Here is a 13,441-nt window from a genome sequence, read left to right as displayed (position 1 = left end):
ACAAACAAAGCTATCTTTCCTCTTAACCAGCGTCTTCAGTCGGTTGCTAAGTGATGCAACTATAACACAATATTCTGCATAGGTTATTGTTTACTGTCGATGTTTATTATGTACAATGCAAAGCAAAAACTGAGTGACAAACCAAACATTTCACTCACGTTTTCCCCTCTTGTTATTCCCAGGTTTCTCTGTGTCATGACAATTTCTGAATCATTATTTTCCAAGAGGTGCTTTTGTACAATTTTTTACGTAATGTCAAAGTTATAACACCAGATATATGCCTCGTTTTAATATGTTTTGTATGTTTTATTGAGCTACCTCTGTCTATTTTAAAACAATATACTAATATACTTCATATTAAAGTATTGTAGACATTGTAATGTCATGGTTTCCTGTTGTTTTTTCTATGAGTAGTAGCCTTTGGGTTTCAGAATGATGAAAAATTAGGACTGTTGTCATAGCTACTAACTAATTAAACAAAATATTATATGTTTTGAATGAAGGTCTCACTCACTATAAACTCCACATGCAAATAATCTCAAAGTGTTTAACAAGTAAAATGACCAACGATTATTATTTATAAGTATATTTGACTTTTACTTCACTGGGTATGTGTACTTTCTACTCCACTACATTTTTTGAACTGGACTGAACAGTAAAGTTCTTTTTGGTGAGGTTTGAGACGGCCTGACATTGCCATAGTTACATTCTGACTGAAGCTGTTGAGGATTTTGAAGAAAGAAATTACTAGATAAAGCAAATGATCAATTCAGTTGAGTCCTTTGACAACAAATCAGCACACGGTCACTAAATTTGACTCTCAGTTTCAAAATCTGTGAAATAAATGTACATCTTTTACTTTGAACGGGTGCTTCAGTATTTTTACTAGTACGACTACTTTCACTCTGTAGTACTATTATGTATTATATTATCTGGATAGGGTATGGCTAGCCGCAGCATGTCATTACAACCCCACTCTATTGGTACTGCAGCCAAAGAAATCGTGCGTCCCACAAAGCTTTTTTTCCCTAGAGCGCAATGTAACGAAAAACTGCTCGTGTTCGGCTGACAGGGCATCTAGAGCTTTCAAAAATGCCCGATATAGCGGCAATTCTTACCTATTTTTGGGTCATTGTTGTTTTTTATTCATCTTTTAATTTAAAAAAAAAGAAGAATTTAAAGAAATCATGCATAATAATCTTTTCACTTCACACTATTACGGCTCTTTACGGTCAGGAGCTTCACTGAACCTCACAATTACATACACAGATTGCTTTCTTTCTCTCTCCTTCTCTGATTCTTCTGAGTCCTCCCTGATCTGATTGATCAGCACTTGAATTAATTATTTGAATAATTATTGTGTTGTTGTTGTTGTTGTGTTGCTTTTAATGGCGCAATTGAAAAGGTGCATTTACCACCACCTACTGTAGTTGTACGTCTTCGGTACTTGTACGTCTTCAAAGTATGTGTTTTACGCTATACTGTAAAAAAAAAGAAGAGAAAGAACAAGAACAAGAGAGAGAGAAAGAGAGGGGGGGAAAGCAAATGATTCTTAAGAGAGATAACCTTTATTTGTCTCACAATGTTGCAACACAGATTAAGCACAGACACAGGCACAAAAGTATATTAGGCACAAAAGTATAATAATAATAATTTTAAAAAAATTATAAAAACACTATTGTAGAAAACTTCTTATACTCATATATGAAAAAATTGCACTTCTTCTTTGGTGTTTTGTGGTCGGCAGCTGTGCATTTACCGCCATCTATTCTATTCCCAACTTAACTACTGTTTTTCTGTACATCATTTCTCTGAAACTGATCTTCATGCATAGAATGCATGTAACAACTGTGGTGTTGTACGTTTCTCTCTAAAAGCTTCACGTAAGAAAGAAAACAATTCATTGGGTGCAGCCGAGTGTCCATGTGTACGTAGCTTGATCTCATCTAATGCAAAAATAAAGTCTGTTTTGTCCCTTTCCCTTAGAACCCTTAGACTCATAGCCCGCTCAATCTCTTTGCATTTGTTTCGATGAGTTTCTGTCGCTCCGCTGCTTGCCTCATTTTCATCATCACAATGCTTTCATAGTCACGCTCTTTTGTCAGGGGATTCTGTGCTGACAGAAGCAGATCCATCTGAGGAGCAGACGCTGGTTCTCCTTCGAGCCACGACATTTTCAATGGGTTTGCCCTCAAGTCACTCTCATTCTTCACTGCCAGCTCCGCTGCTCTCACTGTGGCAAACTCGACCAGAGCACTTCCGGTCTTCTTACTTGACACAATGAGATTCGAGACATCGCCATACTTTTGGAGACGCCGCATAAGGATGTCATGGGAGTCGCCCCCTTTAGTCTCATCGCCTTTTTTACACTTCCACTTGAGCTTCAGTTTTGGAGTGACATGGGAACATTCGTTGGACTGTGGATTCAGTCTTTCCTTCTGAATGTGCTCTTTAATGAGCCTTTGTTCCTCCTCCAGTTGTCTGGATCCTTCTTCTCTCAAACGGGCAATCTCCTCCTCGAGTGTCCTGATCATCTTGTTTGTAGTCTTCAGCTTGTTGCTCTCTTGCCTCCAAGTCAAGCTTAATTTTCTTCCTCTTGTCATCAAGTTTCCTGTTTCTTTCTTCTGCTTGTTTTTTTGCAGCACAGATTTGATCATATGCAGCTCTGGCAGCAGCATCAGTCAAAACCTCAAGGGCCTGGGACAACTGGTGGAAGAGCTCGACTGCTTTGGGGTTGTCTGGGTTCTTGTCCGGATGGCATGTCAAGGCTTTCTGTCGGTATGCTTTTTTAAGCTCTTTAGCTGTCGCTGTACACTTTGCGCCGAGTAATCCGTACAGGTCTATTTGCAAAAGTTCTTTCGTTTTTCCGGACATGTCCAACATGTCGCTCGCAGCTATTGAGGTCGAATCTGAACCAACTGTGCTGGAGAAATGTGCAGCGAGCACTTAATGGGCGTTGCTTTGTGGGTGTTGCTTTGAGGGCGTTGCTTTGTGACATCATCTTGGCCACTGTACAGAAGACTGCCATTGGTAACTGAGAAATGTGTGGGGGAGGGGTTAATAAAGTCTGAAGAATAAAGTTTAAAGAATTAAGTTTAAAGAAGTCTAAATACAAAAGTTTAACAAATAAAGGTTAAAGAATAAAGTTTGGCGGTAATGTAACCCTTGGTTTTTAAATGTAAAAAAAAACAGGAGGAAAAAAGAGAGAAAGAGAGTTTTGTTTAATATAGATGTATTAAGATTCAAATAATAACAGCTCTGTCTGCAGGTCATGTTGCTGCAGGTCAACCCATGCAAATCATAATGACGTAACAAAAGTGGTTAAAATTGTTAATAGAAAAGATTTGAGAAGACAGATTGCGGTAAATTGGGATGTTGTGGGAAGTGTGACTGCGCTCACATTTGACCACAGTGACATCTGCTGGCTAAACGGAGAATTGCAACTAGCTTTTAAACTAATTTGATATGACCCGGCTACATATATACTGTATATATATAGATATGTATATATCTATATGTATATGTATATGTATATGTATATGTATATGTATATGTATATGTATATGTATATATATATATATATATATATATATATATATATATATATATATATATATATATATATATATATATATATATATATATATATATATATATATATATATATATACACAGGGCCGGCCCAAGCCTTCAGGGGGCCCTAAGCGAAAACATTTTTGGGGGCCCCTCACCACGTCATCAGAATCAGTTTTATTGCCATTGTCAGTAAACAATTCACATATGGGAACTTTCTTCAACGCAAACAAAGCGCACCAAAACTCCAGGGCATCTGTTTGCCAGTTAGTTTATTCTCAACACCTCACAAGCTCAAATATTGCTAACTTAAATCCCACAATGCAACTTGGTATTCCGCTGACATCACCTCTACTCCCTGTACAAATAACACACCTCCCAGATATGTTTTTGGGCGTATTTGTGGACGTTAAGGGTCGACAGCCACATTAGCAGTTTAAATTAATAAACAGGGGGGTCTGGGGGCCCTCCCCCAGAAATTTTCAGACCTTTTTTGGGTCTTCTGGTGCATTTTAATGTGGTCCAGCCGGCTGAAGTAAGAGTAAAATGTTGAGGTTGTAATGCTATAAAATGATGATGTGATGAAACTGCGCCAGGAGAAAATGACTAAAGCCAGTTATTAATACATTAGTGTACTTAATTACTCAATACAATATTGGCTATGAAAAATAATTATGGTCAAATTGATTCATTTTAACTGAAAATGTAAAAGTAATAGTTATCCTTACTAATTTATCTTTTACAGCTCCCAACTGTTCCTTCTTGCCAAAGTGACAAAACAAGTTATATTAAATTAAACAAATGGCATAAGCGTTGCTTGATTAACAATTAACACTGATAAAACAGTGCAAACATATTATTCCCAGAGAATGAACAGAACGAGAAGTGAAGATCCAAACCTAGCTATAGTGAAGAGACTGCGTTTCTGCAACTTTGCCACTTTTGTATAAAAATATATAGTATTATTCTATAACAGACGTAATTTTAATATGTCTGGTTATTTTTCACTATCAGTTTATTATAATTTATAACAAATAGTCTAATGATGCTTTTTAAATAAATTGAAATGTTTTATTGCTCTATTAAAAGTTAATTACAATATAAATGTTTGTTCTGATCAGAACATCACACACTGGACTCCTGCACCTTTACGTTCCTCTTATTGCACGTTAAGAAGTCAAAGTAAAACAGACATCACGAGTCACGATTGTTCTCACACATGGTGATGGTGAGAGAGAGGGACGCAAACTCAAATCGGTCATCTCTGACTGAGGCTGCACAGGGGCCCGGGACAGGGGCCCGGGACAGGAGCCGCACACTGTTCACTCCAAAGTTTCACGTCAGAGGTTCTGGACGAGACGGCGCTCGTCCGGACCGGATCTCCGCCTCTTAGTGACCCGGGCATAGACGCCACCTCCGCAGCTAACACGGGCTGGTGTAAATGTTAAGCTTATTATCTTTCATTCAGACACATATTATTGTGCGCGGGGCAGAGCTCTCGTCGCCTCCAGCCTGAGCGAACTAACGTGACAGAATCGTGTTGTTTCAAACAGCAGCATTAACCGTCTCTTTGTAAGATAAGTTCAATACCTGGAGAGTGTTGTTGAGTTTGCAGTTCTTTACATCGTCAAGAAGTTTCTTCTTTCGTTTTTCGGCATCGGGGGGATATATTCCTCTGGACATGAGGACCACGCAGGGACCACGTTGTGTTGTGTTTATGTTTTGCTCTCGAGCTCCTCGCGCACAATGAAGTTGCCCAATCAGCGCAGGTCTGGTGTCTCGGTTGCCAGATTGTCATTACAAATAAATGCGGTTTGTGCGGTATATGTTACCGCTGTGTGCGCTGCCGCGCCAGCAGCGCTACTACACTAGTGGCGCACGCTGCGCTTGCGCTTCTCATAAGACGGGTTGCCAGATTGGGGGCCCTATTAACGCCTCGGGGCCCTACGCGGCTGCTTAGTTCGCTTATAGGCTGGGCCGGCCCTGTATATATATATATATGTGTAGCCGGGTCATATAATAGTTTAAAAGCTAGTTGCTAGTCTCTGTTTAGCCAGCAGATGTCACTGTGGTCAAATGTGAGCACAGTCACACTTGCGCACCTGTGACGTTACCACAGCGCGACAGCCGAGTGCCTCGTTGAGAGAAAGCAGAATTTGGTTCGTATATTGTGAATCTTTCTTTAAAATGAGCTTTTAGTACAAAAATAATCTTTGATATCGTTAGACAATGCTTTAAACTGCATCATATTTTAAGATTATTCTCCTCTAATTTTGTAGAGAACAAGGATCGATGTAGATCGACTACTAGCCCTGACGTAAGGGTAGTTTGGAACAGCGTGACGGCGTGAGTTGCAATATTGATTGATTGTCATGTTTATTAATGTTTAATATTGTGTTTTTGGTTGTTGACCAAGTTTGTATTTGTGGTTAATGCAGAGGGGAGACAGTACTGCTCGCGGTCCTTCTGTGCTGAGTGTGGTCCGAGCAGTCTGTTTGCTTTTTTTCAAGTGAGTTAAGGTTCATTGTCATACTGTGGGATTCTAATGTAAATTTTATTTTCATTGTATCCACAGTCGAATGTATAAAGTAAGATGTATTTATTCTTTGCGTTTTCATAGGACTTTAAGCCCACTACTGTTGTCTTCTTTTTTTGTTGATTTTATTTTGTTCCTGACACAGATATTAAAGTGTAAAGTATATTTTTTGAGTAAGCCAAATCAAACCAAAATTAATGCTGTTCTCCTCCTGAGGACAGTCGGGAAATAAAAGACCCACATTATTTTTTGGAGCTGCTGGTGTCTGTGTCCATCATTTTACCACCTGGCCACACACCCCTCTTTTTGGTGTCAGGAGTGGGATTTCCTGGTAAATTTGGCTGTTTTTGAACATTTTTAATTTTAAGACAACAGTAGTGGTGAAGAGGTGTTCCGCTCAGCTGAAGACTGATGCTGTGAGGAAGAGTATCCACTGGAACGGTTCCAAAGGACTTGAGGACTACAAGAAACTGCAACTTAAAGAAAGACATTGCAAGATGTCAGACGGAGAGGACGGACCAGGCGGTTCAATTCCTGGACCGAGCCATGCAGGAGGTGAATCGGCAGGAGGTGCTTCCTCTACACCTCTAACCGAGAGTGGTAACCAGTTATTAGGGTTACAGTCACAGCTTAATGAACTGAGTCGAAAACATGATGCTGTAATGTCCAGTATTGCTTCTTTGGGTGACGTACAACCGAGGTCCGTTGTGTATGTGCCAAGAGAGAAACAGATTGTACCTTTTAATGGTGATCCGGGTAAAGACTCTCACTCTGTGGACGAGTTTATTGAAGAGATTGAGCGGGCTATGAGTCTAAGGGGTCTAAGGGAAAGGGACCAAATAGACTTTATTTTGTCACATTTAAAGGGTTCTGCATTAGATGAGATCAAGCTACGTACACATGGACACACGGTTGCACCCAATGAATTGTTTTCCTTTCTTACGTGAAGCTTTTAGAGAGAAACCTACAACACCACAGTTGTTACATGCATTCTATGCACGTAGACAGCCAGATGGAGAAGATTTGAGGGACTATTCGCATGCTCTTTCACAGTTGTTAAACTCTGCTCTATTAACTTCTCCTAATGTTGTTAATGACCCGCAACTTGCAATAAGAGACCAGTTTATTGAGGGGGTGCGTGATTCTGCCCTCCGCCGCGAGCTCAGACGGCTGATCAGAGAGAAACCACAGTCCAGCCTGTTTGATGTTCATGAAGAAGCCATTATGTGGAGCCTCGAAGACCGTAACAGAACTTCCAATGTGGCGAGGAACAGAAACCTTGTGGGAGAGAGTCTGGATGGATATTTTGTAAATGCTAAGTCCAACAGCAACACAGAAAGTGAATTGGCCTCAACACTCCAGGAAGTTGTGAAAATAATAGCTCAGCAAGGTAAAGCTATTGGAGAGTTAACAACTGCTGTGCGTGATCTTAACGCTCAAAAGACAAAGTCAACTGTACCAAACATGACCAATAGGCCAAAAGTAACTCCCAGATATACTGAAGATGGTCAGCCTATTTGTCTAAGGTGTGAAGGAGTTGGACACATGGCTAGACAATGTCCTGCACGTAGAGCTCCAACCCAGACAAGCACAACTACCTCTTCTGTACAGGGAAACGGGGTCCCTCCATTGCTATGAGCCAGGCAATGCGAGGTAAGTCCGAAGGCTCCCCACAAACTTTGACCAAAGAGCGCTTTTTGAGAAATGCAGTAGGTAAATGCCCCATTATCGACATTCAAATCAGTGGTGTTTCCCTGCAATGCCTCATAGACTCAGGAAGCAATGTTAGCACTTTAACAGAGATTTTTCAGGGACCATCTCCATGGGGAGGATGAGGACATGCGCTGTACATCAAAATGGCTGAAAATCACTGCGGCTAACAAGCTACCACTACCGTACCTGGGTTATGTAGAGCTAGATATTCAAGTCATGGGTGTGACACTACCTGAATGTGGATTTTTGATAACACGAGACAGAGACGGCAGTAAAACAGACAAAAATGAATATGATCCATCTCCACCTGGCATAATTGGAATGAACATTGCAAAACGGTGCAAAGAGTTGATACTAACAGAATTTGATGCAGCACTTGGAGGAGAACTGGATTCAGAGTGGAGAGAGGCTTTTCAAAGAGTACAGAAGGCGGAACTGTTGGAAAAGACGGCCTTGGCTCGTGTTGCACAGAAAAATAAATGTCACCTGCCTGCCCTTTCAGTGTCCACAGTTTATGTAAGGGGCCCAAAGAGAGACTCTAGTGACACCTCTGTTATGGTGCTAGAACCAGGCAATACTCCTCTACCTGGTGGTGTTATTGTTATGCCCACTGTTGTATTTGCTAATAGTCACATGTGTCCAGTCCAAGTGATCAACTTCTCTCAAAATGATGTGTGGCTCCCAGGGAAAGCCAGATTAGGTGTTCTTACCCCATGTGAGTGCATTGAAGGTGACCCTTATGAAGTTAAGTTTCAGCGCATATCGGCTACACACGAGGAGGTCACTGTTAGTCAGAAGAGTGAAGAGAATCCTGACAAAGACATGCAGGCCCTGTTTGATCGGTTACACTTAGGTGGCACCAGTGAGCAGCAAACAGAGTTAAAGGCGCTATTACTTAAGTATGCTGATGTTTTTGCAGTGCAGGACGAAGACCTGGGATACACTGACCATGTCCAACATGAGATCCCAGTATTAGACGAGACGCCTGTTAACCAGCCATACAGACGGATCCCACCAAATCAGTACAAAGAGGTGAGGGATCACATTTCAGAACTGTTAAGAAAGGGTGTTATCAAAGAAAGTTCAAGCTCATATGCGTCACCAATAGTCTTGGTCCGTAAGCCCGATGGTAGTCTGAGACTATGCGTAGACTACAGGAAGTTGAACTTAAAGACTAGACGTGATGCATTTCCGCTACCAAGTATTGATGAAAGTCTAGATGCTTTAAGTGGTGCAGAGTTCTTCTCAAGCATTGACCTTGCCAGCGGGTACCATCAAGTTGCAGTCCATGAAAAAGACAGGCACAAAACGGCCTTTACAACACCTTTCGGCCTATATGAATATCTACGCATGCCGTTTGGATTATGCAACGCGCCTGCAACGTTTCAGAGATTAATGCAAGCAACAATGAGTGACCTTGCCTTCCAGATTGTTCTCGTTTACTTGGACGACCTGCTTGTGTATTCCAAAACCTTTGAAGAACATCTTGAGAGACTTGAAACTGTCCTCCAGAGGCTGAAAGAAACAGGTCTAAAAGTTAAAGTTGAAAAATGTCGACTTCTTCAATCTGAAGTCAAGTTCTTAGGTCATCAAGTTTCCGCTCAGGGTGTAGGCACTGATCCTGAGAAGATAAGTGCTGTGAAAACCTGGCCTCAGCCAAGCTCAGTTAAAGATCTCCGGTCCTTTCTGGGTTTCTGTAGTTATTATAGGCGGTTTATTGAGGGGTTTTCACAGGTTGCAGGGCCACTTCACGACGTTGTAAATGGCTGTATCAAGGAGAGTAGTCCTGCTAAGGCCAAACAATTGTTCCAGTTGAACTGGACTCCAGCATGCTCTGTGGCGTTTGAAGTTCTAAAAGCCAAGTTGACAGATGCGCCTATGCTGGGTTATGCAGACTTTCAGTTACCATTTATCCTAGAGACAGATGCTAGCAACCTTGGTTTAGGTGCAGTTCTGTATCAGGTTCAGGGTGGGAAGAAAAAGGTCATAGCTTATGCGAGTCGCAGGCTTAGAGGGGCTGAGAGGAACGACAGGAACTACAGTAGTATGAAGCTGGAGCTTCTTGCGTTGAAATGGGCGGTAACGGAAAAGTTTCGCAGCTACCTCCTTGGGTCCAGGTTCACAGTCCTAACTGACAATAACCCACTTTGTCACCTGTCTATAGCCAAGTTGGGGGCTATCCAACAGCGTTGGGTAGCGCAGTTAGCAGTGTTTGACTTTGATGTTAAGTACCGGCCCGGTCGCTGTAACTCAGCAGCCGATGCCCTTTCCAGACAGCCGGCTTTAACAGAGTTGGATCCAGATTCAGAGGATGCAGAGTTTGACGGTTGTGTAGCTATATGCAACGTTGTTAGGGTAGGCACTGCTTTGGGTTCTGAGTTAACTGCTGCAGGGGTTGAGCACTGCAGAGTGAGACAGATTAGTGTTTTACACATGGACAGTGAGGAGATAGATTCAGTGCAGAGCAACACACCAACTCTTCCCAGTTACACAAAGGCTGAGCTCCAGACATTCCAAGCTTCGGATCCAACACTTAAGGTTTTGAAAGAGCTCTGGGATAGGAGACAAAAACCTTCTATACAGGAAAGACAAACTCTGCCCATCCCAGTACGGTCCCTACTGAAACAATGGCACCGTCTCAGAGTAAAAGATGGACTCTTGTATCGTGAGATTGAAGATGTAAATCTTGGAAAATGCTACCAGCTATTATTGCCTTCCTGCCTTAAAGAAAAAGTCCTCACCAGTGTGCACAATCAGATGGGACACCAAGGGATAGAACGAACTCTTGGGCTGTTGAGACAAAGGTGTTTTTGGGGAGGAATGCATGAGGATGTAGAAAAATGGATCAAAAACTGTCAACGGTGCGTGTTAACAAAGATGCCACAACCCAAAGTTCGTGCACCCCAAACTCCATTTCTAGCTACCCGTCCTCTTGAAGTTGTTGCAGCTGACTACACTATACTTGACCGAGCAAGTGATGGGTGTGAAAATGTTCTTGTGCTCACCGATGTTTTCACAAAGTTCAGCCAAGCCTTCCCCACTAGAAACCAGAGGGCAGACACAACTGCTAAGGTCATATTGAAAGAGTGGTTCTTGAAATATGGGGTGCCTGAGCGCTTGCACTCAGATCAGGGCAGAAATTTCGAGAGTGCTGTGATTGCAGAATTATGCAGTTTGTATGGGGTGAAGAAGAGCCGCACCACACCTCATCACCCGCAGGGAAACCCCCAGTGTGAGAGGTTTAATAGAACTTTACATGACCTTCTGAAGACACTTCCCCCTGAGAAAAAGCGCCGCTGGCCTGAACATCTAGCTGAACTTGTGTACGCTTATAATGTGACTCCACACTCCTCGACTGGGTACTCTCCTTACTACATGTTGTTTGGAGTACACCCTCATCTACCTGTTGATGCTCTGCTTGGGCAGGAGACAACCAAAGATGAGAACACAGACTGGCTCAGGGCACACAGAGAACGTCTTCAGAATGCACATGAGAGAGCCAGAGAGTTTTCTGAAAGAAAAGCGGCAGAAAGAATGGCTCGTCAGAATGCTAAAGCTTATTGTCCAGCTGTGGAAATAGGGCAGTACGTGTACCTTCGCCATCGTCCTATTGGCAGAAATAAGATTCAATATTCATGGTCATCAAAAGTGCATAAAGTCATTGATGTCCAGGGGACCACACACACAGTAGTCCCAGTGAATGGTGGTCCACTAAAAAGAGTGCATAGGTCTAATCTTCGTCTTTGTGTAGGGCCTTTGCCACCTCCAAGTCAGGGAGATCAAATGATTCCCCTTGTTCGTGAGCCTGAAGCTGATATAGACTCAGAAACTGAATCCACAGACTCAGAATCTGACTACCTGCTAGTGGAACAAGTTGATGAACCCATTGGTCCAAGGTTGGAAGACCTAGAAAGTAATTCTGAGGGCGAAAGCAGGAGTAAAACTGGAAGTGACCAACTGTTGGATGTTGACATGATGGATGAGCCCGGTGAAGATTCTCCTCACTCAGGATCAGTTGTGGGAAGTCCGGGTTTGTCTAAAGAAAGACCAGTACCTGCTCCGCGGCGGAGGGCGGCACCATCCAAGATAGTCACGCCTATGCCACCCCCACGCAAAAGTGCAAGGGCAACCGCTGGTCAAAACAGAAATCCATTTAACTTACCTGTGAGTGCCTGCAATAATGCAGTATCTTTCACACCAGATGTGCTGTCTCAGGTGTTAGCTGGTATGGTCCTTTACACATCAAAAGCTATGGCTGATGGTTAGGAAGTCACCGAGACGTTGACTTCTGGCAGGGGAGAATGTAGCCGGGTCATATAATAGTTTAAAAGCTAGTTGCTAGTCTCTGTTTAGCCAGCAGATGTCACTGTGGTCAAATGTGAGCACAGTCACACTTGCGCACCTGTGACGTCACCACAGCGCGACAGCCGAGTGCCTCGTTGAGAGAAAGCAGAATTTGGTTCGTATATTGTGAATCTTTCTTTAAAATGAGCTTTTAGTACAAAAATAATCTTTGATATCGTTAGACAATGCTTTAAACTGCATCATATTTTAAGATTATTCTCCTCTAATTTTGTAGAGAACAAGGATCGATGTAGATCGACTACTAGCCCTGACGTAAGGGTAGTTTGGAACAGCGTGACGGCGTGAGTTGCAATATTGATTGATTGTCATGTTTATTAATGTTTAATATTGTGTTTTTGGTTGTTGACCAAGTTTGTATTTGTGGTTAATGCAGAGGGGAGACAGTACTGCTCGCGGTCCTTCTGTGCTGAGTGTGGTCCGAGCAGTCTGTTTGCTTTTTTTCAAGTGAGTTAAGGTTCATTGTCATACTGTGGGATTCTAATGTAATTTTATTTTCATTGTATCCACAGTCGAATGTATAAAGTAAGATGTATTTATTCTTTGCGTTTTCATAGGACTTTAAGCCCACTACTGTTGTCTTCTTTTTTTGTTGATTTTATTTTGTTCCTGACACAGATATTAAAGTGTAAAGTATATTTTTTGAGTAAGCCAAATCAAACCAAAATTAATGCTGTTCTCCTCCTGAGGACAGTCGGGAAATAAAAGACCCACATTATTTTTTGGAGCTGCTGGTGTCTGTGTCCATCATTTTACCACCTGGCTATATATATATATATATATATATATATATATATATAGATATAGATAGATAGATAGATAGATAGATAGATAGATATGTTCTGCGGACGCTGTAGAATTTACATCAGTTTTATTCAGGCGGTAGACCCTAGAACTTCAGATCAACAAGATCTGAAGTTCTATCAGTTGTCACTCACTCGCGTGGCGGGAGCAGCGCACGGCGGAGCTGACAGCTGTTTAGCCCGGTGCATGAGACTGAACCCCGGGCATGCAGCCGCACCGCCTGCCTGCGCTGGAGCTCCGGAGAAAACACGCTCTAGAATTAACATCAGTTCAAAATTGGGACTTGTGAACCATGAGACCAGTGGGCTTGGAGATATCTGGAAGAGTCAGTGATTTAGGCATGAAATATGGATCTGAGTTGATTGAGCTTTTCTAAATATCGACCTCTGTGTAGCTCATCCAAGGAGTTTGTGGAATCTGAAAGAACTGGGGGCTCCATAATTTACATTTGAG

At 42.1% G+C, this 13,441-nt stretch overlaps 1 protein-coding gene and 1 pseudogene across 1 annotated transcript in view; both read right to left on the bottom strand.

Annotated features, from left to right (window-relative positions):
• Positions 1-13,441, bottom strand: part of manbal (mannosidase beta like) — a 401,671-nt gene that overhangs the window by 49,846 nt on the left and 338,384 nt on the right. The gene's annotated exons all lie outside the window — the stretch shown is intronic.
• Positions 1,998-2,874, bottom strand: LOC140366238 (dnaJ homolog subfamily C member 17 pseudogene; annotated as a pseudogene).

The sequence above is a fragment of the Eucyclogobius newberryi genome, unplaced genomic scaffold (assembly GCF_026437365.1).
Source record: "Eucyclogobius newberryi isolate DKJ021-1_F unplaced genomic scaffold, fEucNew1.0.hap1 SCAF_19, whole genome shotgun sequence".
NCBI lineage: Eukaryota > Metazoa > Chordata > Actinopteri > Gobiiformes > Gobiidae > Eucyclogobius > Eucyclogobius newberryi.
This window is presented reverse-complemented; position numbering and strand designations above follow the sequence as displayed.